This window comes from Lepisosteus oculatus, chromosome 1, assembly GCF_040954835.1.
Source record: "Lepisosteus oculatus isolate fLepOcu1 chromosome 1, fLepOcu1.hap2, whole genome shotgun sequence".
Taxonomy (NCBI): domain Eukaryota; kingdom Metazoa; phylum Chordata; class Actinopteri; order Semionotiformes; family Lepisosteidae; genus Lepisosteus; species Lepisosteus oculatus.
The window spans coordinates 71,391,766-71,408,163 of record NC_090696.1 but is presented as its reverse complement, the minus strand read 5'-3'; positions in this window follow the sequence as shown (position 1 = coordinate 71,408,163).

The following is a 16,398-nucleotide window of genomic DNA, read 5'->3' as shown; positions in this document are numbered from 1 at the left end:
TTTCTTGCTAAGTTAAGGATTTACGAACAATAAAAGGTTATGTAAAATAACACAATATTACTTGAATTGTTATTTACTGTATACAGTATAATGCTTACAGAGGTTTACATCATGCTAGAAAATTAAACAGTACGAGAACTGTACCATTCATGTTTTTTGTAGAATATTTTGAATGACAAAAAACACCCATAAGATATGAAATAAGTGGAGCGTAAAGATAACATGAACTACCACTTGCAATAAAACATTCCACCCAGCAATGTTTTCCTTCCATACAAAGAAGGAGGGAAGCACGTTCTGCCTAAATTATTTATAGAGAATATTTTTTCTACAATGTCTTTTTATTTTTTCTGTCACAAAATTGCTTCAAATATCCATAATATGGATGATTTGAAAATGAATATTATTAGAATTTTAAATTCAAGATAACATATTAAATTATGTGGGTTTTGTAATAAGAATGTTTCCTGAAACATGAAAATGTTATTTAAATTGTTATAAAGTACTGTACTGTACATTTATTCACATGCATTGGACACTTAGTAAGTGTCTTGGCCTTTGAAGACATTCGATTATTTTCCACAAATAACTTTAAGTAGAAATACTTCTTTACTTTGGAATGTGATGAACAAGAAGAATTTTCAGGCGTGGCATACAGTATCTCTGCAAACATTACACACAAATAAATTGTTTCCTTTCTATGATTTCCCAAACCATTTTTCTTGACTCGCTTCCATTTTTCTCGATATGCTTCCTAAAGGAATTGTAATTTTCATCGTACTTTATCTTCTCGGTACATGCTTTTAAATTTCGATACAAGTGCAGACAGGTGAGATTTTCTGAATTCCTATGCATGTGTTACATTCACAGTGTTACTTTAGTACCTTCTGTGGTTTGTTACTGTAGATGTAATCTTGTAGCTTGTTGATGTAATCATAGCATGCCAAGCTGGCTCAGAAAATATTAAGTTCAGAAGGAATGTCATTCCATACCGTCTGCCCCCATGGTAGGTATGTTGCTTCATTTTTAACTTATAAAGCTCTGAAAACAAACATGCCTGCATTCTAAAAACTATTTCCTACAGAGCAAAGAAACGTGACATACATTATTATGGGTGCATAAGGAACACAAATGGAAAAAGCACACAAAACGGAACTAGCACCACCATTGTTCACTTGATTTTATATCCTAGCAATGTATTGATGTGATATTAGTATCTTCTGGTATGCAGTTCCTTTTCCCATTGTTCCTGGTGGACTCATTTGTATGTGGGCCAAATTGCACCACTTCCATGATTCAGATGTTTGAATATTCCAACCTGCTTATGCAAGCTTATGTAATTTATAAAAGCAAACTGTGCTCAATCAGTCTGGTTCATATCACATCAAATTGCTACTTCTGATTTCTCTCTATACCACAAACAATAATCAGAGAAAAAATAGTTGAAAATAAGTCTCATCAGTATTGTAATTATGGACCATGCATGTATTTAGAGGACCCAAGTAGAATCCATCTTCCTCTGCAGCTTGTTTGTGCTAAAACCTGCTGGAAGTGAAAAACTGAAAGCAGTGAGACAAAGGTAATGAAGCTGGTCCTGTGCAATGAAATGGAACAAATGTTGCTAAAGTGCCATTTGAAAGACAAGCACGGCTTCCTCTTATACCACCCCAATCCCAAGAGCAACTGACAGACCATAGGAATAAGAGCTGTTCTGCAATTCCATGCTGATCCTGCTGTGTATTCCCATTTAATTCCAGCTCTTTCACCAGGGCTTTACAGCCGTTCTGAGGATCTCTGGGATGTGTGGCTCCCATTGTACTCTGTATAGAGGATTTTACTATACTAAGTAATTCAGCAGGCTTTGATTAGTCATTAAATGTCTTTTTCTATATATTGCCTTGGAGAGGGAAAGAGCGAATCCCAATTACAAATGTGGCAAATGTGATGCCACCATTTGTCATGAAAACAGCATTTTCAAGTGAAACAGTGTTCTTTAATTCATGTTTTTTTTTTGTTTAACAGCACGGAGTGCCCAGGGGAGCCATGAGAGATTACAAGGAATTTCTCTTGCAAAGATTTTCAGCAATCTGCATCTTACCCCTTATATTTTAGAAATCATCATCTGATATACAGTACAGTACCTCAGATGGACAGTTTTGTTTGTGTAAACTTCAGAGAATACGTTTTTCGTTGAAAGGGGGTTAATGAATAAATCCAGAACTACATTAGCCAAAACAGGCATTTTATCATTGAGTAACAGCATAAAAACAGCTTGAGCATAAATATAACACAACTTACCATTCACATTAAAAGCACTAAAACTGTGTAATATATCCAGGCATGAAGCACATACAATTATAACCTTTATTGCATTTTCTTACTTTTTACAGGTGCTTTGTTACAGTTCACTTAGTTGCACAAGTCAGAACCAACTGTCAAGGCTGGCATTAAGAGTACCTGGTTGGACCCTATGCGGCGCTGAGTCTGTAGGCAGCTACTCTTTGGTGTACAAATCCCAAGGGCAAAAGGCGAAAGTTGTAGTCGTGGTAGAAGAGCCAGGTAGGGTATCACAAGAGTCTGGTCGAGAGTATCCAAAGCCAAAGGTTATTCTCAATAGTGAGCGGGGACTGAGTGGAGTGAGAGGGTATAATTAGGCAAGACCGTGAGGAATGACAATTGATTAATTAGTGCGCGGGTGTTGGCGGTGAGAGGCGCTCATAGGAATGGGGTTCGTGACACCAACATTTCTGTGGGTAATCTCTGTGATGGACTAGCCTCCCATTCATGGGGTGCCACATGCTCTCTAGTCTACTTAATGCCACAATGACCAGGGTGAGCTCTGACCTCAAGAGACATTTGTTCAAGTTACCAATGTACGATATTGTGTATTTCTGTGATATTGCTTTCGGGAGATATTTTCTGCAAAAAATTTGTTTTACAGCAAAATCAAATCAAATGTATGAATCAGAAGTTTGAGTGAGATCTCTAAAATAACTCTTAAAGGTAACTTATCTGAGCTCAGAATTTTACTTTTATCAATTCCTTGACTCTTACAAAACAAAAATGCTCTTTAATCACCCCCTGCTATTACCAATTATTTGGCCCATCTGTCCTTAAGAACTCAGAAATAAGTGTGATTCAGTATAATTCTCATTTATATTCCAAACTGAACCACATATTTCAAAACTTTAAACAAATTTAATAGATTCAGAATCTGTTACTAAAATACAAATTCTGTGATAAAACAGATGGATAATGTGTTGACACACTTCCCGAAATGATGATTTTCATTTGTTGACAGGAGAAAATAAGCTGATTAAAAACAGTGTCTTACTGATATAAAAGTTAAATCTGCAATCGTACCCGCAGTACATGCAGTATTTAAGAAAAAAATAAAATGCTGAATATTACTTTGAATGTAAGTAATTATATGATGTTTAATAAATAATCCACACATTAAAATGCAACATATCAGTCAGTATGTTACATTGGGCTACTTAACTATTAGGGGCATTAAATAGGGTATTAAATATGGGGCATTAATCTGAGACAAAACCAGAACCAGGTTTGAGCTATATGTAAGGCACTTTAAAGTTGTTGATATCTTCTGACTAGATAATAAATGAACCAATCACATACGGCCACAAGATCTATGCCTATAAAGAAAGTAGCAGTAGTCTTGTCATATACTTCACAGAAGCCATAATTCAAACTGTCAGCTCACAGCAAGACTTTGTCATTGAATTGACCAAACGTTAGCAAATTAATCTGGAAACATGTTGCTGTTTGTGTTTCTTAAAGGTGAACGCTAGATTGCAAGAAAAATCAGACAGAGAATCTTCATCTATTCATTAAAAAGATGTAAATGTGCTAGGGATGAAAAATCAGAAAATCAGAGTGGGCCAAAGGGGCCATTTGTAGTTTTTCTTGGGAAAGAAAATTGCAAATTGGTCTTACAATTACCTCACTTAGAAAAGAACACAAAACGTTCAAAAGTAACAGAACAACAGCTGAGGAAAAACTTATTTTTGGAGAGGTCACGTTTGCATATAATACTATATGTAAAGCATCTCCACAATAATGAGACACTGCCACTGGTGAAATCCAAAATTACTTTAAAACAAGTGTTTTTGCACTACTAACCTATTTCAGTTCTTCTGCAGAAAATCTGCTTCTTTTTAAATCAAAATATTCTAAGAACAATTTATTTGTACAGCAACACTAATAGGCTTTTCTTTCTTTTCTGAATAGAAGGAGATAGTTGTGAATACAGCCAGTTAAGCATTTATACTTTAGCACACGACAATCAACCCATTGAAATACTTCTGAGTGCTGCGGTTTTTTCATAGAAAAACCAATTCAACAGTTCAATAACAATATGCTTACAGATGACCTTCTGTAAATATCCACACACTGTATTTAATCTCCTCACAAGTCCTCACTTGTTATTTTATCCAGCTCTGCCAGATTAACTGTTCAAAAATCTTATTTTGTAGCTTTAAAACTGATGTCAGACAGAAACATTATATAATATTTTCTGACAGAAAGAACAATGATTTTGTTGCATAGAATATCATTGTGACAAAATTACCAAAACGCTCTTCGGTTTAAGTCTCAAATGCAATCCATTTGTTAATTTCTAATAATACAATTGAGCCTTGTGCTTAGCACAAATAAAAACATCCACCCATCAAACAACCCTTTAAACTCTCTGTGAATGTCTTCTTGTCATCAACTTAAGTTTGGAGTTTTTAATATAGTTTGATGTGCTAAACTGTTCTAGGTCCTAACAAAGTTTATTTAATCTATATAATTTGTACAAGTGTAACAGATTGCTTGTGTCAGTCATGCAAAAACAGCCTTCTGTTGTTTTTGTACTGTTCTTGTAGAAGGAAATAAGTTTTCGTTGTTTTTCAGCTCTGCCAACACCTTAACTGCCAAAAAAACTTGAAAGAACAGTTTCCTCTTGAGTCTTCCAGTTTTTCCTAGCATTTGAAAGTCTCACAGATCTGACAAATACCCCAATGTCTGAGTATTCATGGATAGCTTTGAAAAATTACTATCAAAATTATCTTTTCATTTACTCTGAATTTGGGTGCCAGCATATCTCAGGCTGTAGGACTGAAGACAAAATGTGTTAGGATAGGAAAGTCTTCTTGAAGACTGGACACATTCTTTCAAAGACTTGTGTCAAGGTTTATTTCTTTTCCTAAAATGCTTTTTTAACATGTATGCAAATGACAGAAAAAAGTCAGTCTAGGAATGAACTCTAAAAGATGATCGACTATACTGGGTCATAGATGCTGAAAGCATTGTTCATCACAGCAGCAAAATGGAACTATGCTATATAATTTTTCTACTTTACATTACTTTAGTAATTTTGTAGAAATTTGTAGAAACAACTTTAGTAGTTGGGAGTTCTATTACAACAAATTGCACTGTAATCCTCTTACATTGTGATTTTCTTTTTTCTGGGCTTTTATAAGAAATATGTCAAGGCCAGAGAGAGAAGTTCTGGCAATATTTGAATTTCTTGGGATTGTAAAACAAAAAATTGGGCAGCTGATCACTTGACCATCTGTCCACTAAGATATGTCTGTCTGCAGAGAAATCAATAAACTTGCAATAAACTTTAGAAAAATAATTTAAATTCTAAGTTGTGAAGTGGCATTACAGTACATGGATCTTTTTTCTGATTTTCTGATACTTAAATTTACATGGAATTAGATATAGTGATTCTCAAAGATGATGATAGATGATGGCAAAGCCACAGGTGCAAAGAAGTGCAAAAGTGTTTATTGTGAGGAACTGTTCCCAAAGTCCACTTTGAAAAAACACTGTGAAAAATACAAACTAACCAAAGGAAAAACACACAAAACTATAGTACAAGAATATATACATTAATTGATTTAAAAAAGGAGATTGTTGTAGGCAACTCCCACTCTTCATTCCCACCAGCTTCCTTCTATCTCTCCTCTCTTATCGTGAGAACCTCTTTTTCTAGGCAAAACTCCTCCTTCTAGAATATTCTATTACAAAGCAAAAAGGAATTAAACAAAATCATGATCAGAATTCTGAAATAAACTTGTCTCCAACAAATACACCATAAATCAATCAACATATTATTAACTAAAATAAAATGTCATTAATCCTTTTATGTACATAAATATTTTAAAGAAAATACTACCCCCTCTTAATGGTATCTTCTTACAAATCGAATCACACATGCGCAACCCTGCAACAGGCACTACTAAGCTACCCCTGTTGGCATGGTTTGGGACTTGCAGGTTGCGGGGAAAACGTTTTGCTGGTAAGAAAACAAAACAAGGTATTTATTAGAGACACGTGAGTCGAACACCAATTGATCCATATGTTTTTAGTTCTTTTCACTTACAGAACAAAGAAAACGCGTGTTTGGTTTAAGTTAATGTTTAATTTTGACCATACGTGAACACCCCTTACTTTATTCTGTATGTGCACCACAAAGCAAGCAAAGCTATCTCCGGGATTCCAGGCCAGGTAAAGTTTGTTTGCGTTTGAAAACAGATTTATCGCCTTTGTTTAGACAGTGAAATGTTTGCGTATGTGAGTGTACAGAACGTGTGGATTCCTTGCTAGTGCAAGGTGAGTCTCCAGACACAGTGGTTTTAAATTTGGCAAAAAATATACCTGTGGACTCCTTCCGTCAATGTGTCAATGTTCAGATTGAGAAAACCAGCAGCATTTCATTTTTGAATGAAAAATAGACTTTGGGGGGTCAAGAGGAGAGTTTCTGATTGTTGATTCATTGTGGACCTAAGATACAGACAAATAAAACATGCTGATATTGAATTAGAAAATCAAAATCACGTACCTCAACAGGGAACTCTGTACAAACATAAATTATACAGCAGGTTAGTGGATGTGAAATTTTTCCAGATAAGCTGGCCATAGTCCAATCTATGCTATTTATTTGTAGTCCTAATTTTTTTTTCTATAACCTGTTGAGTTCTGATCAATAATATATTCAGTTTTCTAAAATGAAAAATGTTATTTTATTTTTTCTTCAACAGAATAAGAAGGTTGCACAGTATGTTCAGCAAGTCTTTTTTTTTCTAACAAAATCAATACATACAAACTAACCACATTTCTTGAATGATTTCCTTATAGGGTTGTTTGTTAAACAAGCATCTTTTAGTAGTCACAGCACTACCACTACAGTTTCAGTTTGATGATAATGAATGGATTTCGTGGGAAATGGAGCCAATATCTGTCGATAAAGCAAGATAAAACAGAGCATTCCTGAGGGAACAATCCATAGGGAAGACAGGGTGAGAGTGGAGGTCCCACTTCAAGGATACCTGGAGAGAATGAATCCTCAGGTGGGACAAAAGGAATGAAATAAGCAGCATACAGTACGCGTGGTGAGGAGGGTCTTGATGCCTGAAGTTGAATCCGAGGAAAGGTCATGCCCCGGTGTGATGCTGTCTGTTTTATTTAAACCTCTTCTGAAAGTGACATATTCTGCCACAGTTGCTAATGTTTTATTTTTTTTCCTGCTATCCAAGACCCATTCACTAATTCGTCCTTTTGTGATTTCTGGAACGAAATGCTAGATCTTGAATTATATGAGGATAGTGCTGAGATTGTTTGGATTTGGGGCATTAAAGCCTACATACTATAATCTTTTAGTTTAAAGACTCAGATGGCAAAGAAACAAATGCACCCATTACAATACATGCGTCAACTGTTTTTACTGTTTAGATGTAAAACAGGAAAATAAGGATCAAAATGCACAGTCCCTTTATATACAGTATGAAAAAACTGGCAGATTAGATTCAGTTCAGGAAAGAAGTGAAGGGTCTGTAAGAGGATTATGAAGCACAAGGGAGCATCAAGATCTGGAGAATTGGGATTTAAAATGTATTTTTTAATATACAGCAAGCCTTTATATGAGACTTCATGTGAAGAAAATAAAAGCTATTTTAATCCTTACTTAATTGCAAGTTAAATAACATGGCCACTTAATTGTAAAGCAATAAGCAACCATATATTCTAAACCATCACAAATCTCTCCAATGTTCATACCTTTCACATTAGCAAAGCTCAGTGGTTTCATTCTTTGTCATGTATCCTCCCTTTAAATTTCCGCTGAGCTGTTTTTTCCCTAACAAAACTTATTTCAGTTCATTAAAAAAAACAAGGTCTTTTGCTTTTACCTTCCTATTGTAAACTTAGCTTTGTATTAAATAGCACATTTCTAATTCATAAACCTTTTTAAAATAATCACGTGCACCCCTTTGCATGTTCTGGGAGGCTGGACTTTAGTTATGACTTTGGTGTGTGGGAGGAAATCGGTGCAAACGCCAGAAGAAAATACAAACTCCATGCATATACTGTACACTAGCACCCCAGATCCAGAATTCAGTTTATGCAATTCAATACTGTAGATTTTATGAAAAGCAAATGTAAACGCCATTGACCTATGAAAATAAGGGTGAACATTTTTTAATGTTCTTGTTCATACTGGCAGGGAAAGCCGCTCAGCCATTTTAGAACTGTGTGTGTATTGGTTTGACATTTGTGATGGTAAGAAATGTTATGGGTACTTTGTGATTTTGTTGCACATGAAGTTCAGGCTTGACTCAGTTGTTGCTCGTCTTAAAATATCACATTTGTGAATGTTTACATTACTCTTTAACATGAGAAAGTGGTTTAAACCCCCCTGTGCCATATTTTGTTACCATGTGCAATATTTACCATCCACATTTTTGTGTGTCATAAAATAGGCATAATTTGATTGTACAGAACAGAAATGTTTTCGGCAATGTTTTGCTGTTAAGGTGTGATAGCATGTCTCTATTGAATATGAATGTTTAATGATGAAATCATAAAAGAGGTCAAATCCCTTAGTCTCCTTTCCTTTGTGTATTTTGCACAGAATAAATCGGTGTTCTGTATTTGGACCTAATATCCAAAACAAGCCAGCAATATTTAGTAAATTAATCTGTTGTTGGCCTAAACTCAGTTTGAAGTGTATATCATTATTATGATTTCTGAATTACTGAACCACAGCCTTTGAACATTAAGTGCAATATTATGTTTTTTTATTTAATGAACCACGGGCTTTGAACAATAAGGACCTGCCCGGACAACGTAGTCTTATTTTCATTACAGATTGGCCAAGTCTCCCATATTGATTCATTAGGTCATTAGGTTATATTTTATTCTGTGTGTCATGTTTAGAAAATTATCATTAGAACATTGAACATTTTGAAATTAAATCTGTAACTATATAGGGAAACCAAAATACCCTAAAATGGTAATATGTCTTTTTGTGTAAGATATTTAGTTTAAAACACTGTTTAACATGTATTTATATTTTTATTGACTATCAACATTAATTTGTTGTACAATGCACTTCTAAATTCAGACTCAGTTTTTTGGCTATTGCTGTGACCTACTCTTGTAACGTAAAGTGAATAAAATTAATGCTTTTAAATTGTATTTAATTTCTACAGTTAATTTGTCTGGTTTTCTTAATGGAGTTTGTAACGTGAGCACATCAGGAAGGTCAAATATCTTAATCTCACTCACTTTCTTTCACCATGTACTGTATATAAATCTTGCACCCAGGACTCCCACTGCATACTGTACCTTTCTCGCATCCCTCCTGCCAGTCATCTGTAGCAAACTCCCCAGCTCACTCCTCACATGACTCTTCTAAGTTATCATTCCCTTAGCTAGGCAAGTCTCACCAAATTCTCAATACACATTTCCTGCCTCTGTTACATTCGTTAGGATCTAAATGAACTACTGAAAAACACATTCTGAGGCACACAGTTGATTTTTATCCAAATGACAGACCTGTTTTTTTTTATAGGTTCTCCTCGTTTTAGCTGATGGACAATGAGTCAAAAAAATAACTGGTAAAAAGTACTAATCTGTGTGATTGGTGTGAAGCTGGTCAGTGAACTCTTGACACTGCCTTTTCATGTTCTGACTCAAATTCAATTCCACCTCATCATATTCATCCTTGAGATGAAAATAACCTTAACAGCTTTCACAATTATATTGAGCGTGCTGTGAGGACCAGTGAGGATTCCTGAGTGTGATGGAGTAGTCAACTTTCTGCGCTCAGGGTAATACAGGTTAGTTGACTTGCAATTATTCAACAAGGGTCATCGACGTGAAGCACAAGAGAGATAGAGAGTTGGCAGAGGGAGGTAAACGTGAAAAGGTTCTTGAATTATACATAATAAAAGTCATTTAGGCCATCTTCGAATCCCTGTTATAAAAGAGAGAAAAGCCTCATGGAAACTGTGGTGTGTCATTTCACTCTGTTTACACAGAATTCTGTGCATTTTCAAACTTGTCTAAAGCCAAAAACACGATGTTTGAAGTCATACCTAGTCCCTAAATAAGGACTGGTTTGATAATCATAGCCAACAAAAATATATTGAAGACAGTGGGCTATATATTCAATCGCTTGGGATCTTAAATTTCCATTGCTCGCTATGGAGACGTAAATGCTTTAACTGTTTTGAATATTGGGCCCAATGTCTTTCTTGAAAAAAATCCTTTATTCATATGAGTAATATACTCTAAACAACTAACAGATGTAGAAATTGCAAATAATAACTGCTGTAATTAACTACAGTGATTACACTACAGTATATACCTGCATTAAAGGGACTTTGCAAATCTAAACTACAGTAGGTCACAGGTGGTCAGTACCTGGAAACATAGACTAAATCATTTTGGACAGCAGTATGTGGTCTCTAAGCTGAGAAAATTAAAGCTGTCCATTTCTTACTCAGCATCAGCTTTAATTGTCATGTCCATTTCTGTTTTAAGATGGGCTGATAAAATTTGATAAACATTTGCAGAACTTGTTCTGTTATCTGTTTTGATCCCTACCACACTTATGCATTATTCACACTATAATATGTTATATAAACACAGTGTTGAACATTATTAACGTACTTCTGTGCTTATTATCCATTAATCTAAGTGATTAAATGATCAATTTCTTAGGCAGTTTTAACTTGATTGCTTAGATATTTCAAATGTGATGTGATGATTTGCAACATGTGGTTATGTGATGATTTGCAAAAAAATGTTTGAAAATGTTGATTGAGATATAATTTCATCCATAAATGTGTCAGAAAGAGAGTTAATCAGCCCTCTGATAAAATGCTTCAAATACATCTAATACATCTATTAATTACTGTCATCAGGTTTATCAAATCAGCCTAAATCTGTCAGTTCTAGATTAAGTGTCTATTTAACTTAATGTATAAAATGAGCACCTGCATCAGTCTTTTTAACATTTACGGTTAGTACTGTTACCTGGGGAAAGTGAAGCCTTTAATCACAAATCGAGCTATCCCTCTGGAAAGGGAAAGAACTAACAGGTGGTGGAAGTTATCCAGCCCAGTTATAACGGCTGGGGTCCTTACATTATCATGTGCAGTTCTCGCCATGTAAATGCATGTCATCTTATATTATGAATAAGGTGAATATTAATGCCAAATACGTCAAATATATTTAGCTGTCTTATTATCTTGTTTTCAGAAATCACCCTTTGAAGCTAAATGGAATCAATCCTCACTGTACACTAGTAGTGTTCAAATGTTTTATGTTTAGGGTCACATAAAAACACTTCAATAAGACTGCAATGACAAAATGTTGCCATGAATTAAAAAAACAAGAATACTGTATGTCCTAAAACTTGTATAGAATAAAAATAAATTACTCACCATGATGTTACTGAAGTTGTGCTCTGCAATACTAACTATATGACTCATGCTTATATTAAATATTAATATGTATGATCTTTGTCATTTTCAATTTCATATTTACGGTTAAGAGCTGTAGTGTCTCAGTGATGATCATTAGTGAGGCTGACCTGGAGGCAATGTGTGCTTAGCTTCATTGTAGAAAGTTTTAATGCAAATGTATCATACCAAACAAATATAAAAACCTCAGTAAACAAATGAACATTTCTGTGTATTTCTCTGTGATATGTAAGAAATGAGTCTTATCGTTTTTTTCTTGTTTGAAGTCCTTCATCACTTTGGAACTCCAACAGAAAATGCTAAGGAGATTCGTAAATGCTTGCAGTTAAAGCCAGAGATTCAAAATGCAGGATTGGCTTTGTAAATTGTAGGACAATCTGGAAAACAAATGTATTTTGAGATCTGCCAAAATAAAATCCATAATTTTTAACCTCATTGGTGAGAAATACAACAAAAATCTTTGTGTTGACATGTCTTAAACGTGAGGTGCATTCATGAGTTGATGGTGTTTTTCCCTTGTGAGCTAAGTTTTGAGGTATTTTCTGAGAGATCAATGAGAAAGCCAAGGTCCGTCAACCATGCAGGGATCGTAAGCTCTTTCAAAATGTTCCCTTTCTTCTTGTAGATAATGGCCGTTTTTTTATCTGAGTAGAATAAAGAACAGATTCAATACTGAACTATGGCTAAACATTTGAAAATGGTATATTATGTGGAGATATATTTAGCTTTCAGCTAAAGAATGAAGAATACAATGCAGTTTAATAGAACTTGCACCTCTCATGCACCTTTTTGCACATAAGCAGAATCATCACATTTGACTGTGCTTACATGTCAACGTTTTTCACAAGGCAAAGAATTTAATATTTGATTAAATTAAGCAATCAGATCCCTACTAATGACAAAACCCCTATCCTTGTCCTATAGAAAATAAGGGTGTATGGCATTATTTGTCTTCCATGCTTTCATCACAAACAACTGACTGGCAATCAAAAACACATTTCACCCAGCTGCTCCACATTTGCTGTGCAAGCCTTCCATTTCCCTCACTAGTTTATTCCTTGCTAAACTCAACTGAACAAACTGCTGATTATTGTCAGGTCATAAGGGGTTATTTCAAAATAATGTCTAATATAATAATGGGATATGAGAAAGATTAACCAAAGAAATGGAAATCTGGAAGAAAAATGGGAGAAGTGCTCTTGCGTCTGCCTGTTAGAAGAAATAAAAAATTAAAAAGTAGAACAGGCTAATTTGTTTTCAAACAAATTCATATTTTACAGTGACATTTTTATTATTTTTTCAATTAAGAAAACATCTTTAAAAATTCCAGTGTCTTATTCCATGAACTATTATCTAGTTTTCGGGTTTTTTTATTCGCTACTGTCCTTCTGATAACATTTACTGTGGTGTAGTTGGTGATAGGCCTTTGCATTGTATATTTGAATAAATATTTATAAACAATATATGCCAGTGTGGTTGGCTCTTAACTCTCAGTAGGAGCCATGACACAGGACACCAACACAGCTGGTGTTGAAAACCAGGTGGTTCAACTGCAGTGAAGACAAAAGATGAAGAGGAAAAATTGCAACAGATCAGTAACAATGCAAGAAATAAGAGAAAATGCGAAGAATGAAGAGTAAATACTGATAATTGACAATAAAAATGTAAATGACAATGATAATCACAATTATAAGTCATTTAACAAGTTAGATTACTTGCAGAAAATAATTCCATTGTTATTATTTACAGTATGCTGGGTCCGCCTCTCCAAATATGAGTATGGCCATAGTAGGAGCTGTTTTGCTCCTAGAGCTTCAACAGGTTTACATTAGCAAGGCAAAAGTAAACTAAAAAGCTACACACTTTTGTATTTATACAGTATACAAAGCAGAATATAAAAATGCATCTCCAACTGGATGTGGCCACCAGATACAATGAAAAGTTTTGAATAGGACAGGGGTTTGCTACTCTTACAAGATTTACAGGTAGATGGAGAGAATGTGTATCTCCCTAAGTGTATTTTCATTTGGTTTGAAAGTCTGTGTGATTTGTATGTTATTCCCTTTAGAAGCCACAAACAAACAGAACAGTTTGTTCCTACTGAGAATAATAATGCCAATCACATGGGTATGCTTCTCAAAAGACAATTCAATTGTGTTTTTGTAAAATATATTTATATTCTTTCACGGGCTGAAAACATCTACACTATCAACTTTAATTTCAGCTCCTAGAACACGCTCATTAAATTATTTGTAGGTAGAAAAACCCTACATTCACACACCATATGAATACATTATCCTAAGACACTAACTCTTCACTGCGGTTTCATGAGAAATATCAATTACAATGTGAAGTGCAAAGAAAAATAATCTCTAATTCACCAATGACACTAAAAGGCTGTAGTAGAGATGTATGCTTTCCCTTGTGGTTAAAACATATCTGCCTTATAAAGAGTTCAAAGAGAAGCTATAAAGATTATTACTAGTCTCACAGGGTTGTCAAATATGGAAAAGGTTAAAAGAGTTAAATCTTCAGTCTCAAACAAAGGAGATTGAGATATGCTTTGATCCAAGTATATAAAAATCCTAAGTGGCACAAATAGCCTCAACCAAGGGAACTATTTCTTACTCATTAGCAACTCAAGGATGCACTATAGAAAGACATAAATAGGTAACAACAGAAAGAGAAGAGGAATCCATTTATGTTGCAGAATAGGACATACATAGAATTGTGGGAAACTAGATACTCATATTTTGGTCTTCAAGGAAAGGCAAAAATTCAGATAGAGGTACTATACAGTAGCTAATAAACTACCTAATAAGCAAGATGGGTCAAATGACCTACAGTATTTTCATTTTCAACTTTCACATGCTCTTATAGCATTACTACACTCTAGTGTGATTGTAAGACTGAGCCTGATCCATAATTGGATGATAATAACAAATTAAAAGTTTTGAAGTACTTTATCTGCCTAGCTGTATTGTTAAGTTTGAACTGACAGGGCAAGCATTTCTATGGACAGCACCTACAGAGCAAAATGCTGAATTGGAAGTAAAATGGTCAATAGCTGTCCGCATTGGCACTAAATAACAATCTGCATAACACAAAAAAAAAAGTAAAATAAATTCTTATTTTCCCTGTGTAGCATGTTCACAGCAGTTTGGAAAGTCTTTATGGCCGCCATCTTGTTTTTAAAATAGAGCACTGCATCAAAGCAGTACCCAGCTAACATTGTAAGTGCTTTTGAAAAACTTGGTAATAACAAGGAACATTTGGAAGGAATTACAACTTTATACCCCCAAGCCACAGAGTAAGAAGTCCATAGTCAGAGTTGATGCTTTTGTAAATTAATCTCAAAAGTAGGAAATCAACCATCAATGCAGGATTTTATTGTAAAAGTAGAGTATGAGATGAGTTGCGCTTGTGTATTTAGAGGGGCTAGCTCTCGTATCACTAAAAAGATGCCTTGGTTTTGCATCATCCCTTGTTCATGTTGTTCTTATTTAACTTGCAGATTCTTAGAAATATCAGTCCTTGCTTCAGTTTTTTTCTTTTTCACATGATATTTTTTTCACCAAAGCTACAATATTATGCAAATGCATTTGAAAGTTTTAAAAAGTGAAAAACATTGCACTGTTGCAATTTCATAATGATAAATGCAACTTGTGATCATTATGAACACCAATAGAGTGATATCAGGTGACCAGTGCTGCCATAGTGATTTAAGTACCAAAGCAATCTGAGAATATCAAGTGAAACAGTATGAAGTATAGTGAGATGTAAGGCAACAAACAGTAAATTTGAGTGTTTCAAATAATAGCTTACACATATCTGATGAACAAAAATTTGACAGAGTGTCCGAGATATTGGTTAAAAACTACATCTCCATTAGAAAAGTAGATCCTTACGGCAATTTCCCAGATGTTCCACTTCATACACTGTCTGGCGTCTGGGACAGGATAGCTCTTAAGGTTAACCGTATGAAATCTGAAGAACACTAGATGGTCAGATTTAGTTTAGTGGTATCCCGTGTCAACTAAGAATATCAAATGCCATAATAATTCCACTGTTTTTGACCCAAGTTTTCTTTATCTAGGCTAAATTTTCAAAATATTTTTTAGTATTGTTTATATACTGTATACTGTAATACCGAGCTCTTTCTACCATTACTCTCTGATTTTGATTTCTTATTTTTCCACCTTTTCCAACATTTTACAGGTACACCAGTATATAACACATCTGAGGAGTAGTTTCATCTATGTTTGCAATAACTAAATGCAGCAGTTAATTCCTTTTTTGCAAAACAGTTTGACATTGTCATTGCATCAGAATTAATTTGCCATCCAGGAATGATATTCTTCGTTGACAGGGTTAAAACCTTTCTTAAAATAATTGACAAGAGAAAACTAGTCTTGAGCGGACCATCGACAGACATTTAATAAAAACCATAAATATAACTTTTATTGACTGGTCCTGACCACTTGCAATAACATCTTTTATTGTCTTACATTCTGTAACAGTCCACAGTTTTATTAGCTATTTCTGAGGTCCTCTTTATGAGGTCTGGAGCAACAAAACTTTGATGAGAGTTTGTTTAGTGTTGTGTGTCACCTATCAG